A 20358-nucleotide genomic window follows, 5' to 3' on the forward strand; every position below is an offset into this window, starting at 1 on the left:
CTCCAAGTTTTCAGAGGACAGGAAGCTCTGGAGAGGTTGAAATGCTAAGACATTGGAGATAAAACTGAAGAAGATGGCCAGGGAAAAGGACAGAGCCCCCATGCAGCAATCAGAAGACTTGAGCTCTAGGACCAGTTCTGTCACTGACTTGCTGTGTGACACTGGTCAAGGTCCTTCCCTTTTCGGGTCCCAGTTTTCCCTCCTATACAAGGAAGGAATTGGACTAGATGCTCTGTAAGGGTGTGGTGTTCTGGATGGAGGACAAGGATTTGAAATAGAACCTGGTTATGAGAAAGTCTTTATTTCTTGTGGCAAAAATGTCTCCTTCTGTCCCTGCACTGAGATGGGGGACACTCTCCCTCTGTCTCTCTCATTTGTGAAGAATGAGGATGAGGCAGAGAGCCATGAGGTCTGTGGTGCTGGGGCTCAGAGCCCAGCCTGGAATCCCTCAGTGGCATTCATTGCGAGTGACTCAGCATCATAAATAGCTCCCATCTGGATGAGCAACGATATCTATAGCGATCAAGCGATCTCTATATCCACACACACTCTCTCTGTGCAAATATGTGGCTCACTGTATGCTAAATACGAGGTGGCCTGGAGACGTTCCTCCTCTTAAAAGACTATTTGGTATGAAACTCAAGACTGTTTATTTAAAGAAACAAGTTTACAACTATGCACATTGGATTACTGGTAGTGGGTGGTGGGGAAGAGGCGATGTGGATGAAGGGACTCTGGGTGTGATCCAAGCTTGGGGGCCATCTGACAGAGGGGCTGAGGCCAACCACTCCACCTTCATCCTCTGTCTGCAGCAGGAGGGGTAATGGACACCAATTTGAGATGTTTGGGATGCTGGGGTGAGGGTTCAGGCTGGGGGGTGGGTAGTGTTGAGCTCATCAGCGCAGGAAGCCACAGTTAGCAGAAAGAATATAGGAACTGGGGTGACAAGAGAGCCAGGTTCCAGCCTTGTTCTGCCCTGCCATTGATCTTGAGCAGCTCACTAATTCACTCATTCATTCTTAAAGCATGTACCAAGCACAGACAACATGCACAGGCCACATATTGGGATACAGTCAAGAAAATGTAGGTGAGAATTCAGGCTTAGCTGCCTGCCAGCTGTAAATGCTGTCCCCTCTCTGTGCCTCAGCTTCCTTATCTGTAAACTGGGGACAATACTCCCAAAGGTCTAATGCACAAGAAAGTGCCTCTCTGCTGTAAATGGCTCTGACGATGCAATCTAGCACCATTCCACCACATTGCCCCGTTGATCCAACCCCTTTCTACTTAGAAGTGTTCTTGGTGATCACAGAGGGGAAATGTCATCATGACCCCCTTCAATAGGGCCCCAGGAGTGGAGGCCCTGAACACCACCCATGGGCATGACCCTGGGAAGTACCCTTACCTTTGCTTCTTGGCTGAGCTGAGATATAGGAGCCTTCAGTCAACGAGCAGAGCAGGTGGCATGCCAGAAATGTACAGCTTCCTGGAGCAGGAGAGAGGGTGCTAAAGGTGAGAAGAGAGGACTTCTGAGCTGGCTTCCTGAAAGGGCACTGAACCCCAGACTCCACTGAGGACATGCCCTTGCTTCTCCTAAGGCCACCACTGATCCCCTGGGTTCCAGCAAAGGACTGGGCAAGATGGGACCCTACCTGGCATCAGACCCAACCCCTGGCCCCACCTCACCTACTCCCCTGATACCAGTTACCCATCTTGGGCACTGGCTCAGGCAATGCTTGTATGGTACCCCTGACCACACTGCTTTCTGGTTTAAATGTGATTTCTGATCCATGTCAATGGATGGGGTTTACTGTCAGTCATATCTGGGTTTGAATTCTAGCTTTGGGAGAATACATGACATCTCTCCAAGCCTCGGTGTCCTTATGTATAAAATGGAACTGCAAACAGTGTTGACCTCATACATTCAGTGCCACATAAGCGCTTGTTGTAATCACTGTTGTCCTTGTTGACAAGGAATATCTGTGAAGATATCTATTATGTTGTAACCCTTCAAATTTTAGTTACCTTCCCTTGCTTTCCCCTGGGAGGCACCAAACATTCCGTAAAAGGCAAGGGCAGGTTCCATGACATCTCCAGAGCCTTGCATGAGTCGACTGAACAGTGCTCTGCAAGGTTGCTAGGTTTGCCTTCTCAGAGTTAGGGTTACTGAGGTTGATGCTCTCCCATTTTACAGAGGAGCACACAGGTGCAGAGAGGGGAGGTCATCTGCTCTGCTTCCCCTGGGGGTGAGTGTGGGGCCAGGCGAGAACCCACAGTCCCCACTCTAGGCCATCCCCCCTCCAGCGCCCCGCAATCAGGGCCTCTCCTGGCTGGATGCTAAAGCTCCAGCAACCGCAGGCACCTGTGTACAACATGGTGCCATGTCCTCCACTGTTTTCCCTCCCTCCTTTAACCACAGTCCTGCTGTGACTCAAGGAAGGGAACATTCTGTATCATTTCCAGAAATGGGAACTGAGGATGTGCCTGGGATCATAGATACAGTACGGGTGAAGCACGGATTCCAACCAATCAGCTGACCCTAGCGCCTTCCTTGGACTGGTGGTCTTCTGGGACCATCCTGGGAACACGGCACCTAACCTCTCGGTCTCCACAGCTCCAAGGCACTCTTACCTCCTCCTAAAATCTCCTCCTGTCCCAGTCCCACCACTAGACTAGGAGCTGAGTGAGGAAGGGCCCCGCCGATTCCCCAGAGCCCGGCACTTAGCAGGACTTGATAAATATCTGTTGGGTGAGTGAATGAATGAGTAAATAGTGGCTGAATGACTGTCAGGCTGTGTTCGAAATGCTGGCGACACCGCAGGGAAAAGGGCAAGTATGCTCTGGCTCTCAGGATCCTGATAATATTTGAATTGAAAACTAGTGACTAGATTAGAAACCGGGCAGCTGTGACTGTTCTCTGACTGGCTGGGTGGGGAAGTGGGGAGGGAGTGTTTGCCAGCCTGCTGACTGCCCAAGGAGCACCTTGGAGCAAAAGGTGGCCTCCCTGGCCTCTGGCAGAGCCATCTGTGCTCCGGGTGGGGAGGCTGACCTGTAAGGAGGCCAGGAAAGAAAGGTGGTGCAATTATGTATTTAACGTCTACCTGCTGCTGAGTCCCCAACAGCTAGCACACTGCCTGACACAGAGTAGGTACTTCAACTTTTGTTCAGTGAATAAAGCCATTTGTTCAAAGGGGCAGGCAGAGTGTGTCAGGATGACTCAGGTCTAAGGGCTTGTGGGGATCCAGAGTGCTAAGGATTGGAATTATTATGACGTACACTTGAATGGGGCTTCACTGTTCTCCGAGCCCATTCACACGGCAGTTATCGTTCTCCGGTGCAGGTGAGGGGTACACTGAGACCACGTCAGGTGAGCATGCTGGGTTGGGTGCTCGTGGTATTGACATAAACAACAGGGCGACAGCAGCAGCACTTTCAGTGAATCTGTGATGGGCCAAGCCCTTCACATCCACAAGCGTGAATGCTCCCATTTGCCTGGCAAGGCCAAGGTCACAATCCCCATCACACAGAGGAGGATACAGAGACTCAGAGAAGTCCTGATCTTGCACAGTTGGAACCTGGGTCTCACTCTAGGAGTGAGACGTAAAAAGCCCACAGTCTAACGGGGATACAAACAGGAAAGCAGAGAGTTAAAATACAGCGTGACATCCCCCTAAATGCACGTTTGTCAGAGGTGCCACACTGCCAGGAGGTATCAGGGGAGGGCTTCCCTGAGAAGGTGAGTCTTGAGCTGAGGCTCAGAGGACAGAGGAGCAGGAAGAGCTTTCCAGGTTAGAGGGAGCAGCATCTGCAAAGGTGTGGAGGAAGCATGGTCTCACTTGGAGGAATTTCGTTTGGCCAGATTCTTGGGGAGAAAGATGAGGGTGGAAGTTTTTGGGGCAGGTTATAAGGAGCTATATTGGGGCGTGGGCTTCACCCAGAGGATGATGGAGAGCCACTGCAGGGCTCAGCCTTGTGCTCTAGGGAGCTCCTTCCTGGGGCAGGGGCAGGAGTGGGGGGATGGGAGGATTGGTAGCAGGACTTGTGCTTGATGAGGTCTGGGCTAGAGGGAGAATCAGACTCTGCCTGGCTTGGGTGGTGCATGGAGATGGAGGGTCTGTGAAAATCAACTCTCCCATTGGCTGATCCGCCCTGTGGAATTGGAGGTCCTCCCCAACCCTCAAGAAGGTTGTGGCAGGTCCTAGTCTCTGTCCCAGGCCCAGCCCCAGCCCCAGCCAAGCCCTCCTCTGCCACTTGACTGCTCCCAAACTGTGTCCTAGCAACCTCACAGCCCTCACCTTGGCAACGAGGGCTTCTGCACTCTCTTCCAGATTGACCTGGAAAGGAAGGTGGGGCTGGAATGCCTCCGGTCCACTAGACCTGCTCCGGGAACCAGCCTGGGGCACCCCCACCGCACAGCCCGGGGTTCATGAGGCAGAGGCTGGCTAATCAGATGCAGGACATGGGTTTGGACTCAGGATAGGACTCTGGACTTGCAGCCTGGTGAGCTGGCTTTTGACCCCTGGGCTGCCACTCTGAGTGATCTTGGATGAGCCTCTTCCCCTCCCTGGGCCACAGGTTTTTCTTCTGTACAATAAGGAGATTGAACAACACCATCTCTAGAGTCTAATATTATCTTATTCCATTTCTGACCTTTCCCCATGGTTACTGGTTGGATGCTCTGTTGCTGGCACAGATTTTAGTGTCAGATTCTGGGGGTTTAAATCCTGGTTTGCAGGGCACCTGGGTGGCTCAGTAAGTTAAGCATCCAACTCTTGGTTTCAGCTCAGGTCATGATTTTAGGGTCATGAGATCAAGCCCTGAGTGGGTCTCTATGCTCCACCAGCCCTCTATTTCTCTCCCTCTGTCCCCTCTGCTCCTTGCCCACTGCTCCTGTTTTTTCTCTCTCTCTAAAATAAATTAATTTAAAAAAAAATCCTGGTTTACTTGGCCAAAGCACTCTACCTCTCTGAGCCTAGATTTTTTTCCCTCTGTAAAATGAATATATTTCATGGTATTGTGCCCAAGAGGTTATGAGAAGAGTCAATTGAAATGGTATAAATGAAAATATAAGTGGCAAGGAGCTATGCAAACGTGACCTATTTCATCACATGGGCTGTGCTCAGTAAGCATTTACTGAACCCCCTCCACCTCTCCCACAACCAGCAAGCATTTACTGAACACCTACTGTGTGCCAAGCATTGTGCTAAGGTTTTACTCATATTATGTGATTTCGTCTTCACCACAACCATGTAAGGTATTTGCTATTATTCCCATTTTCCAGATGAACAAGGGAAGGCTGATATGGTTCTGTATAGAAGGAGCTCAGCTTTAAAACTTGACCACTTAATATTTAATGAGGTGCTCACCTCAGATTTCTTCTCTCTTTTGCTCAAGTTTTTCCCCTTGCCCGAAGTCAGGATCTCCTTCAGGGTTTGGTGGGTGGGCAAAGGGGCAGTACTATCATTTGTTTATTGAGCATCTTCAAAGTCCAAGAATTGAGCAGCATCTCAGGCTTTTCCACGCATGCCAATCCCTGGTGGGAGAGGGGGGTTGGGTGGGTCTGAGATGCAGCTGAGATTCTGCTTTTCTAATGAGTTCCTAGGAGATGCTGATGCTGCTGGTCCAGGGACCACACTTCCAGCAGCCAGGTGCTGGAGGACTTCAAATATTATCTTATTGAATCCTGGGTGCTAGGTCTTTTTAGCTCTGGGGTTAGGGGTGGGGACACTGAGGCTTGAGAGGCAATGTACCTCACTCAGGATCCCATAGCATACAAGGGGTGATTTCGAACTTAGGTCTGCTTGGGAGTACGTGGTGCCAGGGATTGCATGCCAGGTGTTACCTCCTGGCTGTGAGGTCCCTGCTTGGGCTTCTGTCTCCACAGCCAAGGCAGAGGGTGGTCCCTGAGGCACCTACTGGGAATTGTTTCGTACTGTTTGTCATGAGCAGACCAGTTTTGGGTTCTGGCTTCCAGTGAGAACAGAGCCCTGGCCCAGGAAGTGTCCCTGTAGTTGAGTGAACATCTCAGAATCAGGATTAGATTCTGCGCATGTATGACTCACCCCATGTGTCTTACCCTCAACCTGGCCCTTTTGGAATCCTGTCCTTATTTGAAAATTTTATTTATGTTTATTTTTAAAAATATTATGTTTATTTATTTGAGAGAGAGACACACACAGAGACAGAGACAGAGGAGAGCAGGGAGAGGGGGAGAGGGAGAGCGAGAGGGAGAAGCAGACTCCCTGTTGAGTAGGGAGCCTGGACTCGATCTTGGGACTCCAAGATCATGACCTTGGAACCAAAGGCAGATGCTTCACCAATTGAGCCACCAAAGGCAGGTACCCCTTTCTTTGAAAATTGTAATGTTTCATTCATCATGGATTTTGGGGGCACTAATTTTGTTTTTAAAAAATATTGCACCAGATGTTATTCATTTTGATGACTGAGCTTTTTAACATACCTTTACATTTTGTGCCTGAGACAGGTGCCTCTCTCCCTTGCCTCATCCCAGTTCTGGCCAGCCCTATGCTTCTCCCGCCCCCTCCTGCCTCGTGGCATTAGGATGCTGCCTGCAAGGCGCTGCGGTGCCCACCCAGCAGCCAGCCAGCCGATGCATTTACTTCTCAGCAGGGGAATCCATCACTTTGCTTGCCTTTTGGCTGACCTGCTCTAGAGATGGAAGCAGGAACTGTGGGCCTGATGGGGGTCCGGGTGATCCCTCTGATGTGGCTTTGCTCCATCAGGCCCCTTACCAGTGAGAAGAGGAAGCGAAGTGACTTCACTGCAGTTTAGATTATGCCACCCCTCTGCTTCACCCAGTCTTTAAGGCCCTGCCTGCTCCAGCTCCTATTAACCTCTCTGCTCTTATCTCTACCACCCGCTCCCTCTCTTCCTCGGCTTCCTACCTCAGCACGGTCTGCCTCGACACTTGTCCCATGGCCAGCAGCTTCTCCCTGTCTAGATGTCAGCTTCATTGCCTGTTCCTTAAATCCCTACCTGTCTTACACCAACAGCCCCTGCCTCCTTGATACATCCTCTCCTATTTCCTTCCTAGCACCTTTATGATTTTGTGAAATAATTTTATTGCTTTTCTGTCTCCACTCTAGAATGTGAGCTCAGGGAAAGCATGGACCTTATCCTGTCTGTCTTATTCTTCATTGGCTTTTCAGCTCTCAGATAGTTATTGGCCAATCATGGGTGTTCAGTGAGTATTGAGGAATCAGTGAACCATACCCTGGGCTTCAGTTTCCAGCTCTGCGAAATGGGATTGCAACCTGAACCCAACACGGTCAGAATCAAAAGTAAAATGACCCAGTTTGGGGCCAGCAGTATTATCCCTCTTGTTTAGCTGATGAACTTGAAGCTCGGAGAAATATGGGACTTGTCCAAAGTCACTGGCCAGGAAATGAAGGGGCTGGGGCTCTCTCCAGTTTGGAGAAGTGCCTGGCCCCACACCCTGCCTAGAGCAGGAGTCCAGGAATGGGATAGCTAGATCTGAGTTCCTCTGAGTCTCTTGCCATCTGCTGCTTGAACTGCAAGACCCTCCTTTGCCTGCCAGGCTGTCACAGCTTCCTGACGATTCAGAGATGAGAATTCTAATGGCTGTTTTCTTGTGGAACACAAAGGCCTGCCTCTTGCAAATGTAGAGATACATTTTCTCCGCATTGGCAATCACTACACTGGATGTCTGGGGAAAGCTTTTCATCTGCCAGGCACTTCACCAAGATTAACTTCTGAACCTGTGCAGCAATGCTTGTTGCAGCTTGAGTGGGTGTCTGGGGCAGTGTGGGCAGCAGTATCTTCAGTCACAGGGGGAGTGGGGGTTTAGAGGGCATGAGGTCCCCAAGTCAATATCACTAGGAGTTTGGTCAGTTTTCCTGAGGGCAGTTTCTCCACTGTTGGAAATACACTGACCTTGAGGATTCAAGGTTTCTGATCTTCCTTGCATGATGTAGTCATTGGTTTAGCAAATCCTGAGAATTTCCTAGGCACCCTTCTGTTCCTAAGGATGCAATGGGGGAACAAAAGATATACTGCCCTAACCTTCCTACAATATTGAAGCAGTAGGGGACCAATGACAGTGCTCCATCCGTAACTGGCTGTGTGACTGTGGGTAGGTCCCTCTCCCTCTCCAGGCCTTTGGGTTTAAGCTTACTCTCCTCCCCTGGTTCCCCTGCTTCAAGGCCTCTGATGGCCCCTTGTTGCTCACAGAGAAGATGAGCATCTCTGGCTTGGTCTTCAAGGTCCCTCAGAATTGGGCTCTATCTACTTGACCTTTCCCAGCATAGGTTCCTGCTCTCCCACTTCCATTCACTCCATTTTTATTTACCAACACACATAACAGCACTGTCTAAGTGCTTGCCAGGCACTGTCTGAGGGCTTCACAAAATTTAATTTCCTTGATCCTCACAGAACTCCCTTGAAATAAATATTGTGATTCTTGTCATCCCCACTTTCAAGATGAGGACCCTGAGACACGGAGGAGTAAGCAACTTGTGTTAAGTCCATACAGCTATGAAATGGTGTGGCTGGGATTCGAACCCCGGCAGCCTGGCCGCCAGCTCATGCCCTCTGTCCTTGGTACCAGTCCTGCTCTCTCCTTTCCTAGCTGTGCTCCAACAGCCATTGTCCACTTCCACAAAGTCCTCCCTGATGCCTCCCAGGTTCAATGAGTTCTTAGCTCTGTGTTCCCACAATGCCTTGCACATCCCTCCCCAGGGCTCCCCAGCCCTTCCCCCAGGGCTCTGCTATTCTGGTTCCTCTGCTGGGTGCTGAGCACTTCAATGGTTGCTGAGCACCTCAATGGGTGAAGCTGTGTCTCACCCTCTCTGCTTGCTCTTTGCCTAGCCCAGCAGGTTCACATCATCCATTCTCCATGCAGTAACCAGAGGCATCTTTTTAAAGCAAAATCAGTTAATATCACTCTCCTGCTTAAAATCATCCAGTGACAATCCATTGCATTTAGAATAAAATCCCAAATCTTGACCCTGGCATAGAAGGCTCTGTGTGAGGGACTGGTCTCTGTCCCCTCTCCACCCTCATTTGCTGCCACTCTTCCCCTTGCTTCCTGCTCCAGCCACACTGGCCTTTTCTTGTCTGTCCCCAAAGAGACCAGGCTCACATTTAAGGCCTCTTCCAGAGCTATTTCCTTTGCTGGAGTGTTTGGCCCCACATCCTCACATGACTGACTTCTTGTTATTTGGGCTTGAGTTTCACGTAGCCATTTCAGACAGACCCTTCCTATCTATCTGTTTGCTTAAATGTTTTTTATTAATTTTTAAATTGTTATTAACAATTATGTCTACTGCAAGTCTGTAAGTCCCATGGGAACAGGCACGTGAGGTGTCTTGTTCATACCTAGAACCATGCCTGACCCAGAACAGCCACTCAATGAGTAAATGTTGGAAGAGGAATAAATGCTCGCTAAGGTCCCTTTGGAATCTTACCTATTGCAATTCGACTAGGCCCGGATAATATAATGTAATACAGCTTTCCCCTTCTATCTGAAAGTAGAGTGTTCTTATGAAACCTTTTGTAAACCGAAATGGTGTAAAGCAAAGAAGCAATCACCCTTTTGTAAAAGTGAAATCCTCTTCAAATTTCTTTTGGTTAAAAAAAAAAAAAAAAAAAAATTTCTTTTGGTTAGCAAAGATGAGTACTAATGTAGGTTCCACAAAAGTGATATGACATAATGCAAACTTGTAGCTAGCAGGGAAAACATGGATAATCTTAATAAAATAAAATATAATTTAATAATATAATGTATGTAATATATCTGAATTGGTCTCACCTCAGGCTAAAAGCTGGGATAATTTCACAAACTGAAATTTACTATCTTTATCACCTTCCTACAGCTTGGCCTACAGTCATACTCCAGAAGTGAGACAATTTTATTGACCATTCTCTGCTGACTTCTCTTCACCAGAGATGCTTAGAACTCCTTATGTGTGCTTTAATTTGCCCACCTAAGACTCGGACTTGTGAGATACTGCCTTCCCCATTTGCAGGCAGGGACATCCCTGAAACGCAAAATGCTGACTTGTGAAGTGCCCAGAGCCCAATGGGAGCACACATACCTGTCACAGTCATCACATTTCATCAGTAACAGGAGAGACTTCATGCTCCAGAAAGGCACAAGAACTCTGAGTCGTGCCAGGACCTGGGCCAAACACTATTTGTACCTCAGAGTCTGTAGCTGAGAGAGATGTTGCAGCCCAATTCAGGGCAAATGGAAAAAGAGAGGCTTAATATTCATCATTCAAGCAGGATGGGCAAAACTGTACAGAAATTAGGTCTGGGTGTCTGACTGAAGAAATTTGTTGATGCGAACCAAGCGATGAGACAGGAGGAGATGCACATAGTGGCCAGAATATAGGTACCACTGTCATAGACATTCTTCAGAAGGATATGGAGGGGAAACATGTCAAGGTGTCTCAAAGACCAACTACCATACATTGCCATCCTCTGAGAACCAGGAAGGACATTTCTTATCCTACTTCCCCCTCTTCCTTCCAGCTCTTTGAGCTTGGGAAGGAAATGGCATCCCAAGCTTATGGCTTGAAAAACTCTAAGACCTAATCTTCCAGGCAGAATGGTGAACTGACAAGAACTCTCTTGATTATGAGTTCAAAGGTCTTGTCTCTGGTCTCAGCACTGTAGAACTTTGTGTAAATTCCTCTCTATTTCTGACTCTTCCTCATCTATAAAATGTGGCTGTTGGGTTTGATGATTTTCAAATCAGAGACTTCCATGACTTCAAGCTTTCTGTTCTCATAACATTATGGTTAGGATTAGTTTGAAAGGGAAGCTCTTACTTTTGTCTTTTTCTTTATGGGGCTCAATTTGTCTTTTGGTCAGCCGTGAAAATAGTTACTGGTCTCTAGCCACAGTGTAGATAGTGGAGATAAACAATTCTGGCTTGGTAAAATCTGTTGAGGCTGATGACCCTCCATTTTTTCTGAACTAGTTTCTCTAATGCACATGGCTCATCACCATAGGGTGGACCTCTCTCAAAACCTGCCGCTAAGCAGAGGAACATTTAGAACAGATTGTGGAAGGAAAGTCATAGCTTGAGTTAGAGACTTCCAAGGTAGAACAACATTTGAATGGCAGGGTGTTGTTGTTGATGTTAAAATCTTTCTGCACTAAATGATATGATGTCTTGGGTTTGCTTCAAAATAAGCTCTGTGTGTATGTGTGTGTGTGTGAGTGTGATCAGAGTGGGTGTGGGTATAGATGAAACAAAATCGGCCAACTGTTGAAGCTTGATGATGGATACGTGGGGGTTTATTATACTATTCTTTCTATTTTTTAAAATACGGTTGAAATATTTCATCACAGAAGGCCCTTTGGGGACTGGCTACAGCTTTCCTCTCTACTCTCATTTCACAGTCCCCATCCCGAGGACTCTCCAGCACATTGGCATCACCCTGGTAGCTCTGATCTCACATCTCCTGGCCTTTACACACAGTTCCATCTGTTTGAGATACCTTTCCCCTTGTCTCCCCACAGCTCATCATTCCTGCCTCTGAGCTCCCATTGCCATGTGTACTCACCTTAATTATAGCACTTATCTCATCCTATTGCAACTGATTTCTTTTCTGCTTCCTCTGCTGGTCTATGCCCTCCCCAGGACACTTCTCTGTTTCCCCAGTGCACAGCCAGTGCATATAAGAGATCTTCAGCGCATGTTTACAGAGGGAATAATAGCAGAAACGGTAGCTCTTTTTTTTTTTTTTTTGAGTACTTTTTGTGTACCAGGCACTGCCCTAAGCTCGTTATATAGGCATTTCATTAAATCCTCACCACAGGTGGGTATCTTAACCTGTCCTTTCAGAAGGTCAGTCTCGTAAGGTTACCTACTAGTAAGTGACAGATCTCAGATTTTGGACTCAGAATGGAAAAAGCTCGGCTCTTCTGTCTGCATCTGGGGTTTTAAAAACGCTTCTCCGTGAATGTTACACAACAGGCGGAGGATTTGGGGGAGCTTGAGCTTTAGGCCCATTTCTGCTACTAAGTAGCTGAGTGACCTTGGGCAACTCACCTCAGCCCTCTATGCCAGCTCTCGATTCTCCTTGTCTCTGGTAGAGACTGCCAGTGATCGAGAGGGTCACGCGAGGCAAGGGCCCTCCGGGCTTGGGCTCGCACAGAAAAGGTTTCCTCTGACACTTGGTTTTCTGCCGCCCCAGTTTGGGAAGCTCCCCGTTTCTCATGCTCTTTCAACCTCTTTTCTTACTAACTGCAGCCTCCCGGGGCCAAGCCGCCATTCACGACCCGGTGCCGGGGTCCCTCCCTTCCCCCTCTTTCCTCTCGGGCATCGCTCCACTTCGGAGGTGGGGGCGGAACCCTGGGCAGGAAGGAGGGGAAGCAGGCGCTGCCCGGTTCCCGAGGCTTCCCCGCGGTTTCCCGGCCCCCTCCCCCCACGGAAACTCAGCCTCACACTTTCTAGGGATGTTCCGGGGACAGCCTGAGTCAGAGATCGCAGTTTGTCAGCCTCGGGCGTCTGCGTTGGGCTCTCCGAAGGGGTCGTGGTCCTGAGCTAGGGTGGAAGCGGGGGTCTGGAGGGCGGGGGCGGGGGGCGGGGGGGCAGCGCCTTGCTCCCTTCGAGCCTGGGCCCAGCCCGCCGCCCCGGAGTCCAGGACCCTTCCGTGCCTGCCTCCCCTCCCACCCTCGGTCCGACTTCCAGCTGGGACCCGCCATTGCACGGCCAGGCCTCGGCCAACTGCAGACCCCAGCCACAGCTCCCTTCCGCAACTCGCCGCGGGCGCTGCCCCGGGGGAGGCTGACGTGCCCGATCGGTGAAACCACCCACCGCCGAGGGGCGCGAGAGGCCCCGGCCCCGGCTTTGTTCGCGGCTCGCCGGGGCGCAGGCGGCCGGCAGGAGCTGCCGCCGCCGCGGTGCTGGGGGAGCGGAGTGCGCGGGGACGAGGGGCCGTCCTCGGAGGCCGTGGCGCTGAGCCCGGACCCAGGAGCGGGGCGCGGGGCGCGGGGAGCGGCGGGGCAGGGCCGACCCGGCCGGAGGGCGCCGCCGGGCGCGGGAGCTGTCCCCGAGGTGGTGCTGCAGCCAGGAGCCCGCGGCGCCCCCGCCTCTCCCCGCCTCTCCCCGCAGGAGCCGGTGGCGGCTGGGAGCTGCCGGAGAAGGGCGGAGGGCCGGGGGAGGCCACCCGGGGGGAGCTCGGCGCGCGGGCCTACGGCTGGGGTCTCCCCGCGACCTGCTCCAGCTCCGGCGGAGGGGGCGGCGGCTCGGCGACCGAGAGCCGCGCGCGGGCTACGAACCTGTTGGAGGCTGCAGCTCCTCCGCGGCCGACCCGGGCGCCCGGGACCGAGGTTCCGGCGCGCGTCTTCTTCCCCGTCTCCGCACTCCTCCGCCGAGGCGCTGCCGCCCGCCCGAGCTAGCACATGTGCTCGCGGGGGGCGCCCAGCCCCTCCTCGGTCCGCCCCGAGTGTCCGCCGAGCCGCAGGGCGCAAAGCCGAGAGGCCTCCCCCAAGGGCAGACCCGCTCCCAGGGAGACCCAAGCTTCCTGAGATAGGAGGCGGGGGCTAGCGACGGGGACGAGAGAGGGCGCCAGCAGTGAAACCTACAGGGAGACGGGGGGGGGGGGGGGCTCCCCATAGACTCCGTTCTGCCCTGAAGTTTGGGAACGTAGGGTCCTGCTACTTAGAGGACAGAGGGCAGCCTGCCTTGGACGTCTCCCCGCCCCCCTCCCCCATTTCCGCGACCGAGAGGCAAATGCAGGTCGCGTACTTGCTCTGTTGCAGCACCTCTAGTGAGTGCCTCTAACACCTCATTCCAGGCAATCATCTACCACGTCCTAGAGAGAGCTTTCCAAAGCTTCAGCATATACAGTGCATCATAAATAAAATGCAAACTCTCTGGTGTGGCACTGAAGGTCCTTCTCCAGCAAGATCCAGGGCCTCCTTTCCAGGTGTGCTCCCACCGGAACAGATAACCACTCATTCTGAACAGGTTCACCCTAGTGCCTTAGCATCTGCTGCTCCCTTTGACTGGAACATTCTTTCCCCTTACTGCTTACACTTTATTTGCAAGTTAAAGTGTCCTCATTCTCAGTGAGAACTTCCTGATCCCTAAGGTACAATCACTCCCTCCTTAAGCTCCCTTAGCCTTTATATCCCTCTAGGAGACTTCTTATCATTTTGTATTAAAATTACTTATGCATCTATATTCTCAGTTACCAGGCTCATAAAAACTGGTTCCATATTTTATTTTTCCTTTGTACCTCCATCTCCTGACACAATGACTGACACACAAGAGATGTTGAATTGTGTCTGCTGAACGTATGCACATATGAGAAGCGGAGGTCGAAGTAACTTCCTTGCCCTTGATTGTTCATTTGATTTCTCTCAATTTCTCTCTCTCTCTCATTCTCTCTTTCTCTCCATCTCTCTTTTAATCACAGCCTGTAAAACCTCACATGGTACCATTCCTGTTTACCCCTCCTGCCTCATCACCACCAACTCTCTCCTGACCCAATAATTCCACCTATAGTAACCTCCATTTTGTACCACTTTACTTAAAAAAAATTTGTTGTTGTTTCTCTGCATGGAACTCTTTTAACCTTGATCTTCACATGGCTGAATCTTTCTTGTCTTTTGGATTTGGGCTCAACGGTCATCTACTCAAAAGACCTTTGGCCCCTCTAGATAATGTTCGCTCCCCCAATTATGCTATAACATTTTTGACTTCATTTTTCTTAGTAATTATTATTCTCTGAAATTTTATTTACAGATTTAGATTTGCTTATTTATCATTGGCTTTCCCTCAAGTGGAATTACAACTCTACTGGGACAAGGATCATGTCTATCTGGCTTGCTGCAGTTTTCTCAGTGGCTGAGAGGAACTTAGCTCACACCAGGGCATCCATAGCCCCTCTCTCCCTGGAAAGGCTGGAGCTACCGGGAAGGTCACGGTGGGATCTTCTATATGGTATAAATAGAATAAGCATGTTTGAGGAAAAAGGGTCATGCTGATATTCCATGGGACGAAAAAGAAGATGAATGGAGGGCCACAGATATGTGGCTCTGAAGTGACAGCCCCTTCTCACCCTGGATGGCATAACCATAATGACAACTCACCTCACAACACACAAAATACTTTCACAGCCATAATCTCATTTGGTATTCATAACAGCCTTGCTTGGTAAGCATCATTTGCCCCAACACTGAAAATCTCTGAGGCCCCAGGAGGCAGATGGACTTGACCAAGATCACTCAGCTTGCAAATGGTGATGCTATTCCCAGAACGGTGCTACATGCAGGGCATCTAGAACTAAGGTATACCTCCTGCCTTCCAGGGCTTCACATCAGTAAGAAACACAGGCACATAAACAATGGATCATAATACAGTTTAATTCTCAAATCTGGAGATGGGTGGAGTGGGGAAGAAATGAATAGGCTCCCTAGATCAGAATAAAGAAAAATTCTTTCAATAACCATTACAATTTGTTCAGTACTTCCTAGGTGTCATGTACCGTACTAAGTGTTTTACATACTTTGTCTCAACTGATCATTCCTGCTTCTTTCTTTTTTTTTATTTATTTCTTTTTTATTTTTTTTTATTATTATTTTTTTCCTGCATAAGCAGGAATTCTCCAGCAAGCCCTGGATCTTGCTGGAGAATTCCCACATATGGAGTTAACAGAACCTTAAGGAGGCTAAGTAACCTGACCAAGGTCATGAGGCTGGTAAAGAGGTAAGCTTGGACTTAACCTGAGTTTGTTTGACTTGAGTCCTGAGTTCTTAGCCATTATGCACCCCCGATGAACTGAATCCCAATGACTGGTGAGCAGGGTTGGCTCAAGATTTGAAGATGATTCTTAAGTTATTCTGTTACATCTTAATCCCTACTGAGAAACACCCATATAGAGAGGATGCTTCAAAAGGAGAAGAGGGAGGGATGAACCTACCTGTGGGGAGGGTTTATGGGAGGTTGGGGTTACATCTTGAGGGAGTAGGTGGGAATTTCCAGGCAGACAGTAGGTGAAGAGTATTTCAGACAGAGGAATATTCAAGGGCCTTGGGGTGTGGAAATAAAGGGACTGTTCGTGTTTTGGTGTGGATGGAGTATAAGATTAATATAAGGGATAGGGACTGGGAAATGAGACTGGGATCCAGTTTGGAATTGGCTTATGCCTTTATCCTACAAGCAGCGGAGAGCCACGTGGGAAGGCAGGAACTCTGCTTTAACAACTGCCGTTATTACCTTGATCATCCTACAGTAACAACATTGGATCAGTCCTTTACAATCTGTAAAGTGCTTTCTTTCTAACAGAATTATCACTCTGGAGTGATGTGGATCTGAAGCTCCATGAAGGCATCATACCTGTGGGTTCATTGTTATTGTTCCCAGCACCTAGCAATGACCCTGGAACAATGTAAGTGCTCAGGAAGTATTCGTTGACAAGGAAGAAATTGGAGGAGTCTAGTTTGGAGGCTACTACAATGATTCAAATAAGAGAGAAGTGATGAGAAGCACCAATTAAACCAAGAGTGCAGAATTCTTTGACTACTAACTCAAGAAAGTAAACACCTGTGGCCTTCTACCTCAGAGCACCTTGGGGAAGCTGGAATATAGCCCTCCAAAAAGGTTGCTGAAATAATCACAACAATTTTCCTCTCTAACATACAGAAAAGCATATTGGCACCCAGGTGGCCAATACCCAGTCAAGCCAGGATTTCCTCTGTTGTACACACTTGATGTCTTTTGGCTCTTGGATTTTTGTCCCGATGATCTCTATTATGTGACAATAACATTATATGCCATCATTTGTTTCAGTGTTTTTAGGGGCAATCACCATGCTGATGAAATTCAGTCTTGGCTCAAGAACTAAAAATCCACCTTCTGTTTCTCCACCCCTCTGGGAAGTCCACACAGACCCTGATGTGGCTAACTTACAGACCGCTGCCTTGCATCAGGCTCCTTAACATATATTAACCCTATGAAGAGGGTATGACTCTTATCTGTACTTTACAGGTAAAGAAAAAAGAAGAGCCTTGCCCAAGGTTGCATGCTGACAGAGGCAGATTTAAATCTTGGCTGTTTGACTTGAGCCTGCAGGCTCCAACGTGATACCTGATCACCTCCTGGATAAAATCTTCCCATTCTGTTTCCTTCCAGACCTGTGTAAGCCTGGAGAAATAATTTCATCTCATCTCTGACAGCCTCAGTTTCTTTTTCTATAAAATGAGGATTAAAAGTAACTACCAAGGAAAGTTGCTGGGGGAAGTAGATGAAGTCACAAATGAAGGCATCTAGTTGGTGCCGGTTCCTTTCCTGGTCTTCCTCACCTGGACCAGTGGTTCCACATCTGCCCAAACACTTGGACCACAAACCCAGAGGTCGCTGTAGAATTCTTCCTTTCTCTCAGCATCCAATCCGTTAGCAGATCATTTAAGCTCTTCCACCAACATGCATTCCAACTTAATTTGCTTGTCTCCTCCACCCAATCCCTCTCCTCCACAGCATCATAATCTCCTTCCTGGACTACTATAAGTTTCTTTTTTTTTTAATTTTTTTCTTTATTTATTTATGATAGAGAGAGAGAGAGAGAGAGAGAGAGGCAGAGACACAGGCAGAGGGAGAAGCAGACTCCCTGCACCGGGATCCCAATGTGGGATTCCATCCCGGGTCTCCAGGATCGCGCCCTGGGCCAAAGGCAGGCGCCAAACCACTGCTCCACTCAGGGATCCTACTATAAGTTTCTTAGAAGGTCTCTCTAGTTCCATTCTTGTTCCCCAAAGTGATTTTTAAAATAAGTATCTTATACGGAAAAGAACGCAAATCATGTAGACAGTTTAATTAATTATCACACCATGAGCACAACTGTGCAATCAGCACCCAGATAGTGAAATGGAACATTATAAGTCCCCATCATGGCACCCCGGTTGTTGGCCCCTTACTCCTCCTCAAAGGTAACTGCAGTTCTGACTTCTGACTCTACAGATGAATGCTATAGGCTTATGAAATCATACAGTGTGTATTCTTTTGTGTTTGGCTTCTTTTGCTTGATATCATGTTTATGAGATTCATTCATGTTTCCTGTGTCAGTGTCTTACTCCTCATTACCATGTAGTATTCCCCCATATGACTATATCTCAATTTATTGATGGATTTTTGGGTTGTTTCCAAATTTTATATAGCTCTTTTGATATATATATATATATATATATATATATATATATATATATATAGTTTTTTTATTGGATGTATTCCTGGGAGTGGAATAAACGGGTAAAATGTGCATATATTCAGCTTTATTAGACACTTTCAAACAGTTCTCCAAAGTGGGGAATACCAAGTTACACTCCCATAAACTGGATATGAGAGTTCTCCTTGCTCTCTTGCTCTACATCCTCACCAACACTTGGTATTGTCAATCTATTTTTACTTTTAGCCATTCTATGTATGGAGTGAGTATGTAATGATTTTAAATTTTTTTTTTTAAATTTATTTATGATAGTCACAGAGAGAGAGAGAGAGGCAGAGACACAGGCAGAGGGAGAAGCAGGCTCCATGCACCGGGAGCCCGACGTGGGATTCGATCCCGGGTCTCCAGGATCGCGCCCTGGGCCAAAGGCAGGCGCCAAACCGCTGCGCCACCCAGGGATCCCGTATGTAATGATTTTAATTTGAATTTACTTGATGGCCAATGAAGTACTTCTCAGCAGGTTTAATGACAATTTGGAGAACTTCTTTTTGAAGTGCCTGTTTATGTTTATTTTTTTATTTTTTAAATTTTTTTAATTTTTAATTTGTATTTTTAAAAAGATTTTATTTATTTATTCAGAGAGAGAGAGAGAGAGAGAGAGAGGCAGAGACACAGGCAGAGAGAGAAGCAGGCTCCATGCAGGGAGCCTGACGTGGGATTCTGGGACTCGATCCCAGGTCTCCAGGATTACACCCCAGGCTATAGGTGGCACTAAACTGCTGCACCACCCAGGCTGCCCCCTGTTTATGTTTTTTTAATCAATTCTTTTATTGTGATATCTGTTACTTTCTTATTGAGTTGTAAGAGTTCTTTGTATCCCCTGGGTAGGAATCCCTTGAAACTATATATATATCCTGGGACTCTGGGATCATGCCCTGGGCTGAAGACAGGCGCTAAACCGCTGAGCCACCCAGGTGTCCCAAGATTAAATATTTTTTGATCATATGGCTACTCTATTGACACAGCACCATTTATTGAAAGAAAAACCATCCCACCTGCACTGTTCTGCATGCTGTCTTTGTTATAAACCCTTTGTCCTTATTTGTTTGGGTCCAATGTGACTTTTAAAAGTATAAAACAGGGCAGCCCCAATGGCTCAGTGGTTTAGTGCCACCTTCAGTCCAGAGTGTGATCCTGGAGACCCGGGATCGAGTCCCACATCGGGCTCCCTGCATGGAGCCTGCTTCTCCCTCTGCCTGTGTCTCTGCCTCTCTCTCTCTCTGTCTCTCTCTCTCTCTCTGTGTCTCTCATGAATAAATAAAATCTTTAAAAAAAAGTATAAAACAGCTCAAGTTATTAATCTGCCAGACTTCTAATGGCATCTTTCCTGTTGAACTCAAAGTAGAACTCAAACTTCCTTAAAGGTTTTGCCTTTAGGAAAAGGTCCCCACCTATCTATATGATGGTATTATTCCACCACTTAACCTGTTGCTTACTCCACACCAGTCATAGCATTTTTTTTCATTCCTTAAATATGTACCTCTCATTCTTAGCCAGAGGCCTCAGCTCTGTGCTTTCAGGCTTTCACACAAATTTGTTCTCACAGAAGGCTGGTCTGCCCACATTCCCTAAAATAGCCCCTTCTCTTCCGAAGTTACACTCTAGATGATTACCTTGCTTTATTTTTGATAAGACTTGCTCGTATTCAAAACATCTTATTTAATTTGTCATTCTCTGTTTCTCTCACAAGAATATAATCTCCATGAAAGCAAGTGCTATGTCGATTGTGTTTTTCTCTGAAACTGCGGGGCTGAGAAAAGAAAGCGAGTCAGGGAGAATGACACCTTCTCCACTCTGTTTTCTGTGTCATCTAGCTCTCGTGTCAGTGCCATGCACAGCATCTTAAAAGTCGTGGCATTCTGTGATGTGCTGAATGGGTAGGTAGACAATTCCAACATTACCAATTTCATGCCTGGCTTATTTTCCTGTTTTTATTGATATTCTTAACATCCCAGCTGTCATTATTTCAGCAAATCAACTCATATTAATTTTTTGAGGGGCAAAAGAAGGAAAGCTGGTATTTCTTGAACCTTTATGATAATCTCATTACATCCTTAGAACAGCCATTTGAAGGGAAATGTGATCACCCCCAGATTACAGATGAAGAAACAGGGACACGGAGAGGCAAGTATGGTAT

The 20358-nt window shown here is 48.1% G+C and overlaps 1 protein-coding gene and 1 pseudogene across 3 annotated transcripts in view; one reads left to right on the top strand and one right to left on the bottom strand.

Moving 5' to 3' along the window:
• CPLX2 (complexin 2) overlaps window positions 1-13529 on the bottom strand; it is an 84244-nt gene extending 70715 nt beyond the window's left edge. The window contains exons 1-2 of one of the 3 annotated variants that reach the window (XM_072824081.1): window positions 13273-13529; window positions 1403-1483 (exon numbers count right to left, since the gene is read on the bottom strand). The gene's annotated coding sequence lies outside the window, so the exon portion shown is untranslated. Of the gene's footprint in view, window positions 1-1402; window positions 1504-13272 lie in introns of all 3 variants that reach the window. The other 2 variants (XM_072824082.1, XM_072824083.1) reach the window with 2 other exon arrangements.
• Window positions 1-20358, top strand: part of LOC140632229 (small ribosomal subunit protein uS17-like) — a 75974-nt pseudogene that overhangs the window by 36955 nt on the left and 18661 nt on the right.

The sequence above is a fragment of the Canis lupus genome, chromosome 4, assembly GCF_048164855.1.
Source record: "Canis lupus baileyi chromosome 4, mCanLup2.hap1, whole genome shotgun sequence".
NCBI classification, from domain to species: domain Eukaryota; kingdom Metazoa; phylum Chordata; class Mammalia; order Carnivora; family Canidae; genus Canis; species Canis lupus.